The sequence below is a fragment of the Eurosta solidaginis genome, chromosome 1 (genome assembly GCF_040869045.1).
Source record: "Eurosta solidaginis isolate ZX-2024a chromosome 1, ASM4086904v1, whole genome shotgun sequence".
NCBI lineage: Eukaryota > Metazoa > Arthropoda > Insecta > Diptera > Tephritidae > Eurosta > Eurosta solidaginis.
In genome coordinates this window covers 190,906,823-190,924,494 of record NC_090319.1, presented here as the reverse complement: position 1 = coordinate 190,924,494, position 17,672 = coordinate 190,906,823, and the positions used below count along the sequence as shown (strand labels likewise).

Genomic DNA, 17,672 nt, shown 5'->3' with positions numbered 1-17,672 from the left:
GAAACGGTAGTTTTCCGTCCTTCTCCACCTCAATTGTAAATTTAATACTCCTGTTGTATCCATTTAGAATATTTAGCAATTCTTCCACCGTATCAGTTTTCACAATTGCGAAAAGGTCATCGACGTATTTGGTAAGCAAACGTGGCTTATAAGGGGAGTCATCTTCAAATGTCTCCAGTAATTCAGGGGACTACTAAATCGAAACTAAAAACGAGGATTTCCGGGCATAAAACGAATATTAAAAATCGCAACAACCCTAATGATGGCAAAACGGCGCTAACACAGCATTGCAGAGAAACTGGACACTCTCCCAATTTAGAAAATGTAGAAATTCTACAGCAAGAGAGGAATTACAACAAACGCTACATATTAGAGATGCTGCACATAATAAATACACCCAGCGACAAACGGATGAACTTCAAATCTGATACAATTGGTATTGCCTCTGCCTTTAGGCAGCTGATCGACAACAACAACAATAATAGATAAGAGCATCTCCCACTGTTTACCAAAGAGTTCACCTGCAGGCTGCAGCTGATATCACTTGAGCGGCGCTCACTACTCATTTAGATAACTTTCTGCTTATGTTCATTTTTTGTTTATGATAACGGCTGTGTGTTATTTACATTTTATTGTTATTTGCTTTGCACTGTTCGTAAACTTATATTTTTGTTACACTAGTCGACATATTGCATTCAAAAATGTAAGTTCTGTACTTGTGGAAATGTGTATTTTTATGATTTTAATATGTATGTTTGTTCTTTTCGTACCTAGTCCTGATGATGACTTCAGACTGAAGTCGAAATATCGACAAATTAAATAATATAATTGTATATCAAAAATTCACGTATTGTGTTTTATTAAGAATATACAAATATTTGGCCTAGAGCTCGTTTATATTTAAAAAGTTATTGTTCAAAAAAGGATTTGAAAATAATTTTGTTATTTTAAGAACAATTTTTTTATTCTTGATATTTTCAGTTTGAAATTTGAAATGAACAAATTTTTCTTGGCGTTGCGCATATTTATAACATTTGTAATACTTCAATATTTTTCTTCAAAATACATTCTCAGATAACATAACATTTTTATCAAGTAACAAATATTAAAGTATGTTAGATATTCAATAGTATTTTAATAATGTGTACAAAAGATGGGACTTATACCATAGTGAATGATTAACTAAGTGATAAACAAAAAGAATTTATAATCTTTTCTGATTCATATATAACACCTCCCTCCGAAGATGCGTTCCAACTATGGAAATATTTATAAGTCACAACTTTTTCACACGATCTTTACAATAAAAATAATTATATTTAAAACTGAAACTGAAATTAATGAATTCTATTAAATTACATAGTTTCTTAAATAATTAGTATCAGTAGTTTTTGTAATATTATCATCATATAATATAATAGTTCAATTCATTTATATACATGTTTGCATATTTATATGTAGATTAACTTCATATTAAAATCTTATTTATTTTATAAAGCTAAATATTTGTACGTATAAAGGAATTAAAATTTGGTTCTGCATAGTATTTATATGTTTATGTTGATTTGTTGTTAGGTAAAATCTTTTGTTTCAATTTCATTAGTATTATTTTTTAGTTTTACACTCCCCTTGCACTAGTTCTTTGTCGAAATAGTTTGTCCAATATTTTTCCTAAAAATATTTTAACCTCACTTATAATTTATTAATTGTGTTTAAATTGTTAAAAATTTTGTTATGCTATCGAGCCTCGATTTACAATATTAGATTCATTGTCATCATTATTTCCAACATCACCTATAGATTTTGTAGAAGTATTTTGATACCTCTTCAGTTTTCTGAACTGATCTTTGTAAAATTTAGTAGTTTTAGCATGCCTAGAAGTTTTAACTTTATATTCTCTATCCTGTTTTTCTATTACCTTTGCTTCCAAATATCTAGGTACAGTTTTATTTGCAGTGCGCGCTTTATAATCGATTACTATTGTTTCATCAATAGGTTTGTCTATCCTATTTTGCTTCTCATTAATTTTGTTAATTACTTGATCCTTTTTATTTTCTAATCTTTGATAAATAACTTCATTATTCACAAGTCCGTGAGGAATATTAATTGGTTTTTCTTTGGTAGATAAATGGATTAAGTTATTATAATCTGCTAGTGCTTTGTAAACATTGTTTGTTTTTAAAATGATGTCATTGATTGATTCTCTATGTTTCAAAATTCGAATATTTTCATTTAAGGTACTATGAAATCGCTCTATGTCGGAATTACCGGTATGTCGATTAGGAGTTGTAAAGTGATATTGAATATTAAGATTCTCAAGAAATTCTAAAAATGGTAGTGTTTTAAATGTTGTTTCATTATCGAGAGTAATCAAGTTGGGTTTATTCATATAAGAAAAAATTTTAGTCATGACATTGATTAAATTTATGAAACTGTTTTCATTTTCTTCTACTTAATATGGTAGGTGTCACACCCATTTTACAGAGTTTTTTCCTAAAGTTATATTTTGCGTCAATAGGCCAATCCAATTACCATGTTTCATCCCTTTTTTCGTATTTGGTATATTATTATTGCATTTTTTTTAATTTTTAGTAATTTTCGATATCGAAAAAGTTGGCTTGAGTTCAGATAAGTACGTGAACTGATTTCAGTAAAGATATATCGATTTTTGCTCAAGTTATCGTGTTAAGAGCCGAGCGGAAGGACAGACGGTCGACTGTGTATAAAAACTGGGCGTGGCTTCAACCGATTTCGCCCGTTTTCACAGAAAACAGTTATCGTCCTAGAAGCTAAGCCTCTACCAAATTTCACAAGGATTGTTAATGTTTTGTTCGACATATGGCATTAAAAGTATCCTAGACAAATTAAATGAAAAAGGGCGGAGCCACGCCCATTTTGAAAATTTCTTTTATTTTTGTATTTTGTTGCACCATATCATTACTGGAGTTGAATGTTGACATTATTTACTTATATACTGTAAAGATATTAACTTTTCTTTTAAAATTTGACTTTAAAAAAAATTTTTTTTTAAAAAGTGGGAGTGGTCGTTCTCCGATTTTGCTAATTTTTATTAGGCACACATATAGTAATAAGAGTAATGTTCCTGCCAAATTTCATCATGATATCTTCAACGACTGCCAAATTACAGCTTGCAAAACTTCCAAATTACCTTCTTTTAAAAGTGGGCGGTGCCACGCTCATTGTCCAAAATTTTACTAGTTTTCTAGTCTGCGTCATAAATTCAACTCATCTACCAAGTTTCATCGCTTTATTCATATTTGTTAATGAATTATCGCACTTTTTCGATTTTTCGAAATTTTCGATATCGAAAAAGTGGGCGAGGTTATATTCCGATATCGTTCCTTTTAAATAGCGATCTGAGATGAGTGCCCAGTAACCGACATACCAAATTTCATCAAGATACCTCAAAATTTACTCAAGTTATCGTGTTAAGGGACGGACGGACGGACGGACATGGCTCAATCGAATTTTTTTTCGATACTGATGATTTTATATATGGAAGCCTATATCTATCTCGATTCCTTTATACCTGTACAACCAACCGTTATCTAATTAGTTAAGTTAATATACTCTGTGAGCTCTGCTCAACTGAGTATAAAAATGAATTAAAACTAAAAGATAAAATTAGAGAGCTAAGAAATAAAAAATAAATAAAGAAACATTATTTTTATAAATGAAAAAAAAAAAAATGAAAAAAAACCAAAAAATGTCAGTTCATTATAACTAAATAAGTAAGTAAATTGGAATGCTCAAGTCGGCCTTATGAAAAACCTTTAAATGTGGAATTTTCCTTTTATGCTCACTGATGTTTTCCCAAGGTAGAAATTAACAAATGGGAACAAATTTATGAGGCATTATCTGAAGAAAAAATTAAAGCAGAAAAATCATACAAATGCATAAATAAAAATACCACAATAAAACCAGAAACAATAGTAAAACATTTGAACATAATCGTAGAAGCTCTAAATAATATAGGACAGGTAAATAATATACTCACCAAAGAACACCAAACAGAAGCTTACCAATTCTTTTCCTACGTTCGAGATAAATTAGTATCTTCTTTAGCCAGATACAACATAGAAATAACTATACCAACAACGAGAGAGGCGAATCTCTATTTTGTTACATCCTGCAAACCAATTTGCAGATAGCCAACAGGGGAAATGTCCCTACATACATTGGTCCAACATCCAGCAATGTTCTGGATATTGAATGGTTCTTGATAGACCATCCTTCTCCGACCATGCGTATATGTATGTATGTATTTATTTGAAAATTTGTTCCTAGCACAACAATTTTGACAAATTATTTAACAGTGCTAGTCATGAATAGCATGAGCTATAAAAATTGAACATTTATAATAATAAATTAGATTAATCAAATTAAATTAAATATAGCGGACAATAGTGAAATATTTATGTATGTAAATGTAAATCTTAAAACTAAAGAAAAGTAGTTAATAAATATTAAAAGACAGCAGTAGTGATGATAACCTTTGGCTGGTTATAGATTGAATAGTATTTAACAAACAAAGAAAGAAGACACAGAGAAAGGAAAAGGACTTAGAAATGAACATTTTAACAACAACAATTTGAGATCCAGTTTAAGAGTCGTTAAAAAATGATGTTAGCTCTTTTCTGAAGTGCAGAGCATTACTTAAGAGTCGAAGACTAGTAGGTAGCGAGTTCCAAAGACGTATTGCAGTAACAAAGAATTGGCGCTCAGAGGTTAGCGAGCGGTATCTGATGTGCTTAAGAAGAAGCACCGATCTTGATGATTGCAGAAAAATAAGCTTACGATATAGATAGTCAGGTTCCTTCGTGTGTATCAGTTTATGGAGGAAGGACAGTGTTTTGACTTTTAAAAGATTTTCGAAAGAAATGTTTAGCAACCTTTCAGCATGTTGAGATACGTGGTCAAATCTTTTCAACCCATAAACATATCTAGCAATGTTGTTGTAAACAACATTTAGTTTGTTCTTGCACAGATAGTCACAGTTTGAGTAAATCACACAACCATGGAGTAGCGTAGGTATTAAGTACGCTTTAGCCAGAAGTAGTCGTATGTGCAAAGGCGTGAAATACTGTGTTAACCATAGTGTACGAAGCATTCCATACACTTTCCCAACCGTTCTAAAAATATGGTCTTTCCATGTCAATGTTTTGTTAAAAATTACACCTAAGTTTTTCGCCGTATCTACGTATTCTATAACGGAATTGTCGAACACTACATTCTCTAAATCATTAGTGGGAAAAGACCTTCTATGAATAACAATACATTTTGACTTATTCGGGTTTATACATAAGCCATTCATAGCAGCCCATGAAAATATTTGATTCAAATCGTGGTTTAAGTTACTTATGCACAAGCTAGTTTGATCACGAGGACAACACGTAAATAACTGCACATCATCAGCGTAGATATGAACATTACAATACTTAAGGACATCGGGTAAGTCATTGATGTACAGAACAAATAACAGAGGACCCAGGATAGAGCCTTGAGGGACGCCTCTTAAGACATGAAGGAAGTCAGTTATCAGTTTCAGCATCCCCCTAAAGAGGGTAGAGAAGGGAGGAACCTTTAGAAACCCTAGGTCAACAAACTGGACTAAATTCCAGAAACATGTAGAAACAAAACTGAGACAACCCAAAGAGGTTGCCAATGTGGAGGAACTGGAGGAATAAATTCCTAACAAGGACGCTTATAACTGGGTAAAACAAAGCTTGCCCTCTAAGAAGATTCAGAGGAAAAGCAAAGAAGCCATGGTGGAGCAATGAGCTGAGTCTTCTAAGAAGACAGGTAAAAGAAATGTTTAAGCTCGCAAAGACCGCGGAAAGCAAAGCGTGTCGGGACGAGTACAGGGATCTACTGAGGATCTACAAGCGTGAAATTTCCAGGGCGAAGAGAATCTCATGGAAAAGTTTCTGTACGTACATAGAGTGCTCCAGTGAAACAGCACGGTTGAAAAAGGTCCTAGCAAGGGGAAACATAGTCCAGAACTAATAAAGAAAGAGAACGGGGAATGGTCACGTAATAGTGAGGAATCCCTTGAGGTGCTTCTCGACACACATTTCCCATCGGAAGACGGTTTAGAAGAGCCAGCAGACATCACTCACACTTCGGTCACGGAGCGGGTAGTGTCGGGCTTGGTGACCGATACAAGGATCGAATGGACAGTGAAAACGTTTTCTAAGTTTAAATCGCCGGGCCCAGATGGTATATTCCCGGCCATGCTGCAAGTTTCAAGTACGGCGGTCGTGGAATGGTTTAAAATAATATTCGATCGGTGCATAAGACTGAATCATGTACCGCACTCTTGGAGAACTGCTCGTGTAGCTTTCCTACCAAAGGCGGGGAAGATCGGTCATGTGTATCCCAAATACTATAAACCCATTAGCTTAACATCATTTCTGCTCAAAACCTTTGACAGGCTGATAGATGTGTACATAAAGTCCAACGTGGATGAAAAGCTGCTCTCCACAACACAGCATGCGTACACCAAAGGCAAGTCGGTAGACACCGCATTGCATAGGGTGGTAATTAGAATAGAGAAATCCCTGGAATATAAGGAATATGCTTTAGGAGCCTTCTTGGACATTGCCGGGGCTTTCAATAATGTTTCTAAATGGGCGATTATGGATGGTCTTAATTACATTATATTACATCCTGCCGTAATCAGATGGATCGGCTGCATGTTAAATTGCAGGAAGATTACATCACAATGGGGATTGTATGAGGCCCCGAAATCAGTGGACAGGGGCGCGCCGCAGGGAGGGGTGCTATCACCCCTGCTGTGGACGCTGGCCATCAACCAACTGCTTAGGCGATTCGATGAGGGACCCGTAAAACTTACGGCTTACGCAGATGACGTTGCAATAGTCATAAGTGGAAAGTGCCTTCCAACGATTAGTTCTTTAATGGATCGGGCGCTTCGGGATATTCAAACCTGGGCATCTAATGTCGGGTTGAAAGTCAATGCGGAGAAGACGGATTGGTCTTGTTTACAAAGAGGTACAAGGTCCCAAATTGGACCAGGCCGAAGTAAGGAGGGGTGACTTTACAGGGGAAACCTTGCACAAAATATCTAGGAATCATCCTAGACAGTAAACTGTCAGGGAAGCTCAACGTGGAGGAGAGGGTGAAGAAGGCCTCAACGGCACTCTATGCATGTAAAAGCATGCTGGGTGTACGTGGGGCTTATCGCCCTCTCTTTCTCATTGGGTTTTTACAGCGATTGTAAGCCCTATTCTATACTATGGAGTTCTTGTTTGGTGGAAAGCCACACAAAAAACAACATACCTCAAAAAATTAGAGGGGGTGTGCTGACTATCGAGGCCTAGCATTACGGGAGCCCTGAAACCCCGACGGCTGCACTGTATGCCGTTCTGCACATTCCACCTGTACACCTGGTAGAAAAGAACATAGCATTAACAACTGCAACCAGGCTCGGTACCTCGGGGCAGCTTGTGCGCCGACCATATGACCATAGTAGTATAGCGTCATCAATCACAAGACGAACAGACTACCTGATTTCCTATTTGCGCTTCGAGGGAGATTTTAAGGCCACAATAGAGGTGGACGGTTGGCGCAAGGGTGCGCAAATGGCAGACGAGGCGATACATTTGTACACAGATGGTTCCAAAGTAGTGGACGGAGTAGGGTCTGCGGTATACTGTGCTGATCCGGAACTTAGCAGATCCTACAGGCTGTCGAATTACTGCAGCGTTTTCTAAGCGGAAATATTAGCCGTAACCAAAGCAGTAGAAACCCTGGAAGAGAAGAACTTAAGCTGCAACCGTGTTAACTTTTATATTGACAGTGAAGCAGCAATTAAGGCAATAATCTCGCATAGCACAGCATCTAAATGCGTGTTAGAGTGTAAGCAGTCTCTGCAGAGAATCGGGACAGGGAGAAGCATACATCTATATTGGGTCCCAGGGCATATGGGAATAGATGGGAATGAAAAAGCGGACGAACTAGCTAAAAAGGGCGCATCCCTTGAAATTTGCTCCGTAGACGTCCCCATAAGACTGGGCGAGATTAAGAGAAGGCGAGAGGTGCACATGATCGATCAAGCGGGAAAGGCGTGGGTTCAAGCGCGGGGCTGTAAAGTGTCGAAGATTATGTGTAGGTCTTACAACCTTAGACTAACAAAGTTGTTTCTATCATTAAAAAGAGAGGACTGTAGACTCATGACGGGTATTCTGACTGGACACTGCCTTCTGTCGTCACATGCCTTTAAATTAGGTTGGAGGAGGAAACGATCGAGAACGTTCTTAACACTACAGCTATTAGGAGTGATACACCTGTCAGATCTCGAAGCAGCAAGTGGCTTAAGTCCTAGGAAGCTTCTAGTATTTGCCAAGAAGACGGAGTTATTTTATAACATAGGTCCCGGTTTTTGATAGGGTTTTTCAGTTTTGTCGTTAAAACAAACTTGTGGTAACACTACGGACTCAGTCAGTCTATGTGAGGTCCTCATGGACCGGCCAATTCCACCTAGCCTAACCATACCAACTATAGTATAAGAAACACTTCAGGTTGATTTTAGCTCAGTTCTAACAGAACTTCCTGGAACCGCACCCCATCACCATCGTTGAGTCAGACTTCTTCGGTGGAAGAAAATAAACCCTTAAATCTCCCAGTCATTAATATCACAATGACACAAACCGTAGTGGAATTCCTCAAACCGCCTCATCAGTGCTACCAGAGTTTGATGGTAAGCCTGAAAATTTGCATAGTTTCCTAGATGCCCTTGATATCCTCGACCAAATCAAGGATAATCACGAAGCTTTAGCAATAATGCTGATAAAAACAAAATTATAAGGCACAGCAAGTAATTTTATTAGCAACGAAAATAGAATTGCACAAATAAAATTAAAATTAAGAACTGCAATAAAAGGCGAATCAGTGGAGGTTTTTACAGCAAAAGTCCTGAATATCCAACAGTGCAGTAAAACAGCAAACCAATACACTGCGGAGATAGAAAAGATAACTAGGCCTTTGGAGGGAGCATACATCTCGGATGGCTTAAACCCAGACTTGGCAACCAGATATGCTACTCATACAGCAGTCAAAGCCAAGTGTAAGAACTGCTCCAATGATAAAGAGAAAATGATCATGCAAGCGGGAACGTCCGCAACAATGAACGATGCGATTTCAAAGTTCACAAACAGCTGCACGGAAATCACAGGCTGCTCGAACACAATTTTAAATATACGGCAACAAAATCAATATCGAAGTAATTTCCGAGGAGGTTATCGAAATAACAACTGCGGAAGTTATAGAGGCAGAAGGTTCAGACCACAACCAAGGTATAACAATAACAATACCACGAGACCAAATAATAATACCCAAAGGGTTCCAACCCAAAATCGAAATACAAATTATAGCCAGACACGTAACGTACGCAATTGTACGCAGCAGGAAAACAAGCAGACTCCACTTCAAGAACAATAAGCAGAAAAATATGTGTACTAAAGCTACCCTTAAATAGCTACATATCCACTAAGACGACTCTAGTAAATACAGGAGCAGATATTTCAATCATAAAAAAGAATCAAATAGAGAATCATACAATAATAAATACAACACAAATAATAGATTTAAAGGACATAGGTCAATGCATCACCAGCACAATAGGCACCGTCAAAGCGGACTTAGAAGGTGATGACCTTCTAATTTATCATAAATTTCATGTCGTAGAAGACGACTTCCCAATACCATGCGATGGAATCATATGTTTAGACTTTATTAAGAAATATAATTGCATTCTAGGTTATGGCAAAACAGAGGATAAACTAATCCTAAGACCATATGATTTTCCCCAAACAATAACAATACACCTAACAAATTGTCTGTCCGTTAATAAAATTACGATCCCTGCGAGATCAGAAGTTATTAGACAAATTAAAGTAAACACTAGTAAAAACAACAACAATTATCTGAAGGAACTTTTATAGCAAACACAATCACAAATAAAAATCAAACTTTCGTCAGAATTATTAACACAACAAATAAAAACACAACTATTCAAAAATACAAAATTAATACTGAAAACTTAGATGACTACACACTAATTGAAACAAGTACACACAATAAAAATAGTAATGATACAGAAAAACTAAAAAGATCAACCAAAAACTTCCCAAATTTTGTCAATTCTCAATTAACATCATTATGCACAGAATTCATAGACATATTTGCACTAGAAACAGAACCAATTTCCTCTAATAATTTTTACAAACAAGAAAGAAATAAGTTGATCGAAGATCAATTGTATCAGAGTACAATAGTCCAGTTTTACTAGTACCTAAAAAATCACTCCCAGGGAACACAGAAAAAAGATGGAGATTGGTAGTTGACTACAGACAAGTAAACAAAAAGTTAGTAGCAGATAAACCCCCACTCCTAATAATTGATGATATTTTAGACCAACTTGGAAGAGCAAAATATTTTTAATGACTAGACCTTATGTCAGGTTTTCATCAAATAGAATTACACCCATATTCCAGGGATATAACCTCATTCACAGCTGAAAATGGCACATACACATTTAAAAGACTACTTTGTTCGGCCTGGGTGCGTCTGAAACCGGCAGTGGGTAGGCGCACACGGGTCGATCTCGGAAGGGATGGTTCACTCAAAATAGACAGAGAAGAAACAAAGAACGCAAAGAGGATTTCCTCGTTATAATAGAGTATTTAATTAAATTGAAAGGAAATATACAATGCAAAGGTGACCAGTGATATTTTACCTGTATAACAAAGTACGGCGTTGATCCTTGGACGATGCGTGTCGTTAGGCGGTTGATCGAGAAAGAGGCCGGTTGTGCCGTTGATGACAACCGCTAAGCCGCGAAAAAGTCCTCTGGTATTAAGGAGGGGAAAAAGCCACACACACAACCACCCTTACGTATACGTGCATAGGTGCTGACAACCTGCACACACACACACACATGCATGTGTGTGAACCGCATGCATGTGCATGCATGCACCGACCTGTGGCGTGAGTGTGGGTGGCTGGAAATATTATTAAAACGTTAGGGAGGGGCGCCGTCAATCAAGTGAAAGTTAGGCATTGGGCCTAAACATGCCGCCCCCCCTTGCGGTACGCAACCTCACAGTCCTCCAAGGATCACCGACCGTAAAGAAGAGGAAAAAATAAAAACTTATAACTAACTTAATCTAACGACGGCCAGTCCGCCGGCTTGGCAGCACGCACGATGAGTTGCATAACGTGCAGGCATGAGTGTTGATGCCTCGGTCATTCGCCACTCTTCCCGTCCTGGTTAGAGGTTGACGAGCCATGGTTGCCTAAAGCTAGGGATAAAGAAAAGCAGTAAGAAGATATATGTATGTGTTGATATTTCTTGCCGTTTAAAAAAAGACTCCATTTATTTAAAAACGTACTATTTAAATGTATAAACTTAAACAATAGGCTAATATGTTGAAGATTCCAGGCTGGTTACGTATGAAACAAAAGATTTTTGTTCTTCACTCCATAAAAAAAAATCTAAATAAATAAACGTATAATATATTCTAATTTACGAATTAGGCTTCTGGCCGTAATGAATATATAATAATAATAATAATAATAATAATAATAATAATAATAATAGTAATAAAAAGTAACCCCTAAGGTGTCGTAGCACCCACCCGATTACAGGGTTTTAATGTTGAATTGGGTTTAACCGAATGAGGTTAGGAAGATGCAAGAACCTTTTCATTTAGCTCCTGCCGGAAAGTCAGATCGGCTGGGTTCCCGAGAGCACCCACCCGAATATTGTGCTCTGCGCGAGCAGGGGCCCGAACGAGGGCGGCAAAACTCCTGGTGTTATCACCTCGGCATATACGTCGGCGCCAAGAACCAACCGGATCGGTGTGGAGGCATAAAACTGCGGGTCTGCTAGGCGGATATGCTCGTAGGGAGCCGCCGTGCTGGAGTCGATACTGTGCGATAGACTGACGCGCTGAAAATCGCTGATGCACACCGCGTGGATCGTCACCGTCTTGCTGTTGCCGTATTTCCCGCGGAATCGGATAAAACAGCCGAGCTCTCCGGCGGCGTGGGTGGTCGGCAGTGCTAGGTCCTGCGCCAGGCTGCGGTCGATCGTTGTGCGGGGGGAACATGCATCAATAAGTGCACGCACAAGATGTAATCGCCCCCCGGCTTCCACCTTCACGACCGCAGTCGGCGTAAGACTAGCCATTGGTCGCAAAGTGGGACCCGAGGTAGTGTTGCTGATGGGATTACCGTTACGGAATGTCGTACGGAGAGGTAGCTGGCGCGGCCGTGGGGCCAGTCTACGCTCATGGTTGCTGTCGTTGTAAGTGGAATTACACGTGCGATGTCGCTGGCGTGGCCGAATGGTCAGTCGACGTTCGTTGCTGATTGGATGACTTTGCGTGTGTCGTTTATTGAGTGAGCGGGAAGGCCGTGGTTCCGCGCCACTCTGGCTCCGTCTTTCATGGGCTAACAGGGGTCTAAACGGCCGTGGGTCCGATCCCCCGATGTACGGTTGTGGCGACTTTGTGGTTGCTTCCGCCTGATGATTTTCTGGTGCGTCGCGATAAAAGGCTGACTCTGAAGCGTGAATGGATAGCACTTCATCCGTCTCTTTTCCTGCGTGGTGGGACCTACTCTCTCTGGATGCCCGTATCATTTCGCGCTCTTCCTCTTCCTCCTCTTCCACTTGCTGTGCCCAACTTTTATAAGGCTCTGGTTGTCGTGGAAGATCTTCCATCGGTAAATGTAGTGTGGTGTGGTGTGGCCGACCACATCGTCGACACCTGCCGTCGCTGGAACAATTCTTAGCACGATGTACCATCGACAAACAATTTTGGCAATAGTTAAGGCGTATGATCTCGCGCAACCGCTGCAGAGGGGTCTTCGCCCGGTAGACAGTACACGAGCGACTGGGGTGTTGAGCATCACATAGAGGGCACGGCTTGGGGTAGCGACCGGCCTGGCGCTCGGTTCTTTGGCGCAACGATGCGTAGCGAGTCATTCTATGCAGAGTGTGAAAGAAAACAAAAAGAAACTCATTTACTTATAATGCCTGTGTCACGCGTTCGGTGGCGAGTAGACCCTAATTTGATTATCGAGGTTAGGAAATTTTATTAGCTCGTGTGTAGGGGGAAAATCATCTGTTGCTGCAAAAAATATATTTGGCGCACATTATGTGCATGGCCTCTTTCCCTGCACGTCATGTGCCTGGGTCTTTAGTGCCTTATTTTGTTTAGTTTGTGTCACCCGATAGCGTTTTAGTTAGCCACGGGCACACTAGTGCTGCAGAAAAATTAGCATTTACGATTTTTGGTTCGCACATTCTGGTACCGAACCGGGTAGGAAGTGTATAGCGTGGGTTCTTTTGAGTCGCTGTTATTTCTGTTGTTGGTGCTAAGAACCAACAATTTTTCTGCCCGCCACAAAAAAAATGTTTGGAACGCGAAATTTTATACTATATAAAGGAAAAAATAAAAAAATCTTCGTTTTGGAAGAGGGGAGAGATTTATCAAATGTATAATTTTTTTTATTTGTTTGTATTGCCCTCCGCTTATTTGTTCAACTTTCCCCCAAGTAGGCTTGTAGTCCTACTAAATTGATGGCCTTTATCAAATGGCACGGTTCCCGAAGGGTATTTTGCTCCGGTACCGATTTTTTCGGAAACGGGTTTTTGGGTACCCGTTTGCATCTTTTTATGCATCCCTAATATAATGTGCATTTGAAACTCAGCATGTATATGTACATCCGTTGGTAGAAGTATATGGGCAGTCAGTGCACGGACTTTACCGCATTGGTAGATTGACCTACCTTTTTGACCCATTTTTCATTTTCTACTACTTTTACGACTTCTGCCACCAAAACTTAGATTCGACCAATATTTCGGTATTTTCGCACGGAAAACGTATACTGCGACATTGTAAAGTATTGAATTGCCGAGCCCACCCAACTAACATTAGGAGGTGATACTGACCAAATCAGTCAATTTTGAAAGATTTGTGGACAACTTAACAGGAAATAAATTTTTTGATGAGACAAATAGCGTTTTTTTTTTGAATAATTTGAAGGAAAACAAAAAGTTTTACGTAAACAATAACATGCCGGAATCGGTTATTTTTTGGCAGTATGTTTGGTATTTTGGAATATTGTTGTTGTGATTAGACGTTTTGGTGCATGTTTGTCAGTATCTCACACTCATGATACAGGGAAAAAGTGAGTATCGTATAGGCATAAGCTATGTAGGTATATACAAATGTACATGTAATTTTGTCTTGTTTACGAGTTTTAAAGTGTCATTTCCTTGAAATGCGCGTTATTTGTTTTAAATAAATTATTAAGTGTTTGGGACAAATAAGAACTGCAGCTGTTGTTTTCTTGGTAAAAAATCTACCAACTACTACTATTTTCATTTTTTTTTTGTCTACCAACATTTTCCTCTTAAAATGTCCGCGTAAGGGTAGATATTTACCGGCAGCAAAGACAAAAAAAAATTTCGCACATTCATACATGGCCGTGTATAGAATGTAAATTTCTCAGAAATGAAACAAACGGGACTAATCGAAAGATTTTTTTCCGTTGCTTCATCCTTTTTACTACGGCGCGTGGCCGTAGTACAATCATTTGCTAATTTTTCATTTGAGTATACGAGTAAATCCTTTTGACTCGAGATTTCTTCGTTTATTTAATTACAGATCACAAATTTGAAGATGCCTAATTAGTTACGGTAAATATATATGTTTAATCCTCGATTTGTTCGTCGAGCCGCGAATTTGCTACAAAACGGCGCTGTTATGAATAAAAATTTTCATCCATACGAATCACATGTGCCGTACATTCTACAGTTTATGATTGATTACAATTTGTATGGTATGAGTTTTATACACGTACCATTGGAAATTGTGAAATTTCGTCAAGTCGCCGACAACATTCTAACTAAAGGTGGGTGCGTAGATGCGCACACTACATATATGCACATTAATTGCCCATTTCTGCGATATATACTTGTAGGCGATCCCCTTCTCGAGCTGAAGGAGCAGCAAGTACTTCACCAAATTGTTCCGAAAAAGCAATCAATTTGTGCACTTGAAGTTGATATTGGCTCCAATTTCATTCTTAACCGTTTCCAGCTTGCAAATTATGATCAAAACAATGAGCATTCAAAACCTGGTATCGAAGCTATTTGGAATGATGAACGTTTGCGTAGACAGAAAATGAAGTACAGCTCGAAGGAAAAAAGGTAGGTACCCAAGCCAGAGATACCAGTATCTCAAGAACGTCCCGATTTATTACCAACAGAAAGCGAAATTTTTCACCGTACAGCAGTGTTAAGCAAATTAATGGATTTGGATTTATCGGCTAAAATTAGTTATACTACACTTGACCAATCTTTAAATTCCAATCTTGCAAGCTTCGCACTGGATGAATGTACTGGCAAAGATCGGAGACGTACATTCAATCTTTCTAAAATAATTGGTAATGCCATATACCCAGAGGAGTGCACAACGAATGAAAATTTGAAGATGCCTAAGCTACAAAAAACCCGCACCGCACTTCAAGGGAACTGCTGTTGTTGGAGGCACATTCAAAGATATCGATTTAAATGATTACAAAGGAAAATACCTGGTACTCTTCTTCTACCCGTTGGACTTCACATTTGTTTGCCCAACTAAAATTATTGCTTTCTCTGATCGCGTCTCTGAGTTCCGTAATATTGGCTGTGAGGTGATCAGTTGCTCTACGGACATTCATTTCACACATCTGGCATGGATAAATACTCCACGTAAGCAAGGTGGTCTTTTCCTATTCAAATGTAAGTGTAGTCACCGAGTGGGAGGATAATGTTCTTTTCGATGTTGATGATCGCGATGTTTGTTGGAAATGTTCTTAATACCAATGGAATGACGGTGTCTTCAGCTAACATTGTTGCTCCACCATCGGGCTTAGTAAATGGTTCAGCTCCAAATGTCAGTTTAAATTGCATTAAATGTAAAAGTTCCAACAGCAATATCTTTAGCCAGCGTACATGGTCCACAATTCTCTGATATCTGCAGTCCTTTGGGATTTAGTGGGTAGTCCTTTGGAAATTTTCGTGGACAATGTACTCACAATTGAGGAGTTGCGTCAGCATATGGGCTCCTGCTTCATCTGCGGCGTTTCATGGACTGATGATCATGTTTCCCTCGATTGCAGTGAATGTGGTGGCTGTAGTTTAGAGCGCCCATGTCCGCTTTGTGATGGACAGTGTGGCGTACCGTGGAAGCTTGATTTCACCATGTCGCATGCCTGTGGCAAAGCTCGTTGGCATGGTGTGTGTCCTAGTTATCAAGAGGCAATGACACATTTGAATCCCCAGGAATCTGCTGTTAATGCCGCTTGCCCTGTTGCTCCATCAACGTGTGCTAATGCTGCTACGCATTTACGTTTAGCTCAAGAGTTATGTCTTCGTTTGGAACAACTTTCGACTAGTGCTCATACATACGTGATTAATTTGTTATTCAACATAAGAATGTGTGATTAAAAGGAGTGCAGCAACGTCTCAAAAAGTCCCTCAAGCTCAACATTTAAGTAAATAAATTGGAATTTCTAAACAGCATACAACGCATCCCGACCATTTGAATCTATCTATATCATTTCTATCTAACCATTTTACATTTGCGGTGGCTGGAGGAAGTCGTTCCAAACCTCCAAAGGCAAGGCACGAACGCGCGGTTTGAGGTGGTGGATAAAGCGCAAATCCCCACGGTACCAAAAGTTAAGGTATGGATACCATGCGTGATGAAGTCGGAGGATACACTGCGACTTCTGCAGAAACAGAATCCGAACATACCGACACAGGATTGGAAGGTACTTACTGTATCTCGGCCTACCGAGGATGGTCAGTTCTACACCTTCCAAACAAACAAGCAGGCGGAGGATATTTTGTACACGCAGTTTGGAAAAATGTCCTTTGGCACTGGCAAAATATACATGCGACTCAGGAAAAGAAGTCCCGAGGATAAAAATCCTAACACGCTGGAAGTGGGCGAAGTCGAAAAGGACCTCAGAAGCCTAAGGAAAAAAAGACAGGTGGAGGTCCCCGACGTCACCATGAACGTGCTAGAAGAGGACCAACCGCTAAATGGTGCTGTGACTCGCACAGAGGAATACACGGCACAACATTCACGAGGGGCTGAAGGGGGCCTCGAATACTCTAAACCAAAAGGGCAAGAGGAGGACGACGACGTCAAGACGAAGGTGCTGGAGGGGGACAAACAGCCCAATGGTGCTGCGAGTCCTACAGATAAACCTCCAACACAGTAAAGTGGCGTCGAGCGAACTCCTCCTAACCCTTGAGGAGGGTTCGTTTGACGTGGCGCTGATCCAGGAGCCGTGGCTCTCATCGGGAGGAATGGTTTCTGGACTTAGCGCGCGCGGGTTTGGCGTTTACTACGCACAAACGGAAGGACGGGTGCGAGCTGTAGTAATGGTAAGGAAACAGCTGCATTCATATATGCTGCCTAATTACACCACCGAGGATCTCGTAGCGGTAGCCGTTGAGCAAAAGAATAAGCAGGCATTTATCCTGGCGTCCTGCTACTTAGCCCATGCTGCGGAGGTTCCACCGATGGAGTGCAAAAGGCTAGTACAGGAGGAAGGGCGCAAAA

The 17,672-nt window shown here is 39.4% G+C and overlaps 1 protein-coding gene and 1 pseudogene across 2 annotated transcripts in view; one reads left to right on the top strand and one right to left on the bottom strand.

Moving 5' to 3' along the window:
• tw (Protein O-mannosyl-transferase 2) overlaps positions 1-17,672 on the bottom strand; it is a 2,413,568-nt gene that overhangs the window by 345,776 nt on the left and 2,050,120 nt on the right. The gene's annotated exons all lie outside the window — the stretch shown is intronic.
• On the top strand, positions 14,763-16,546 carry LOC137238743 (uncharacterized; annotated as a pseudogene).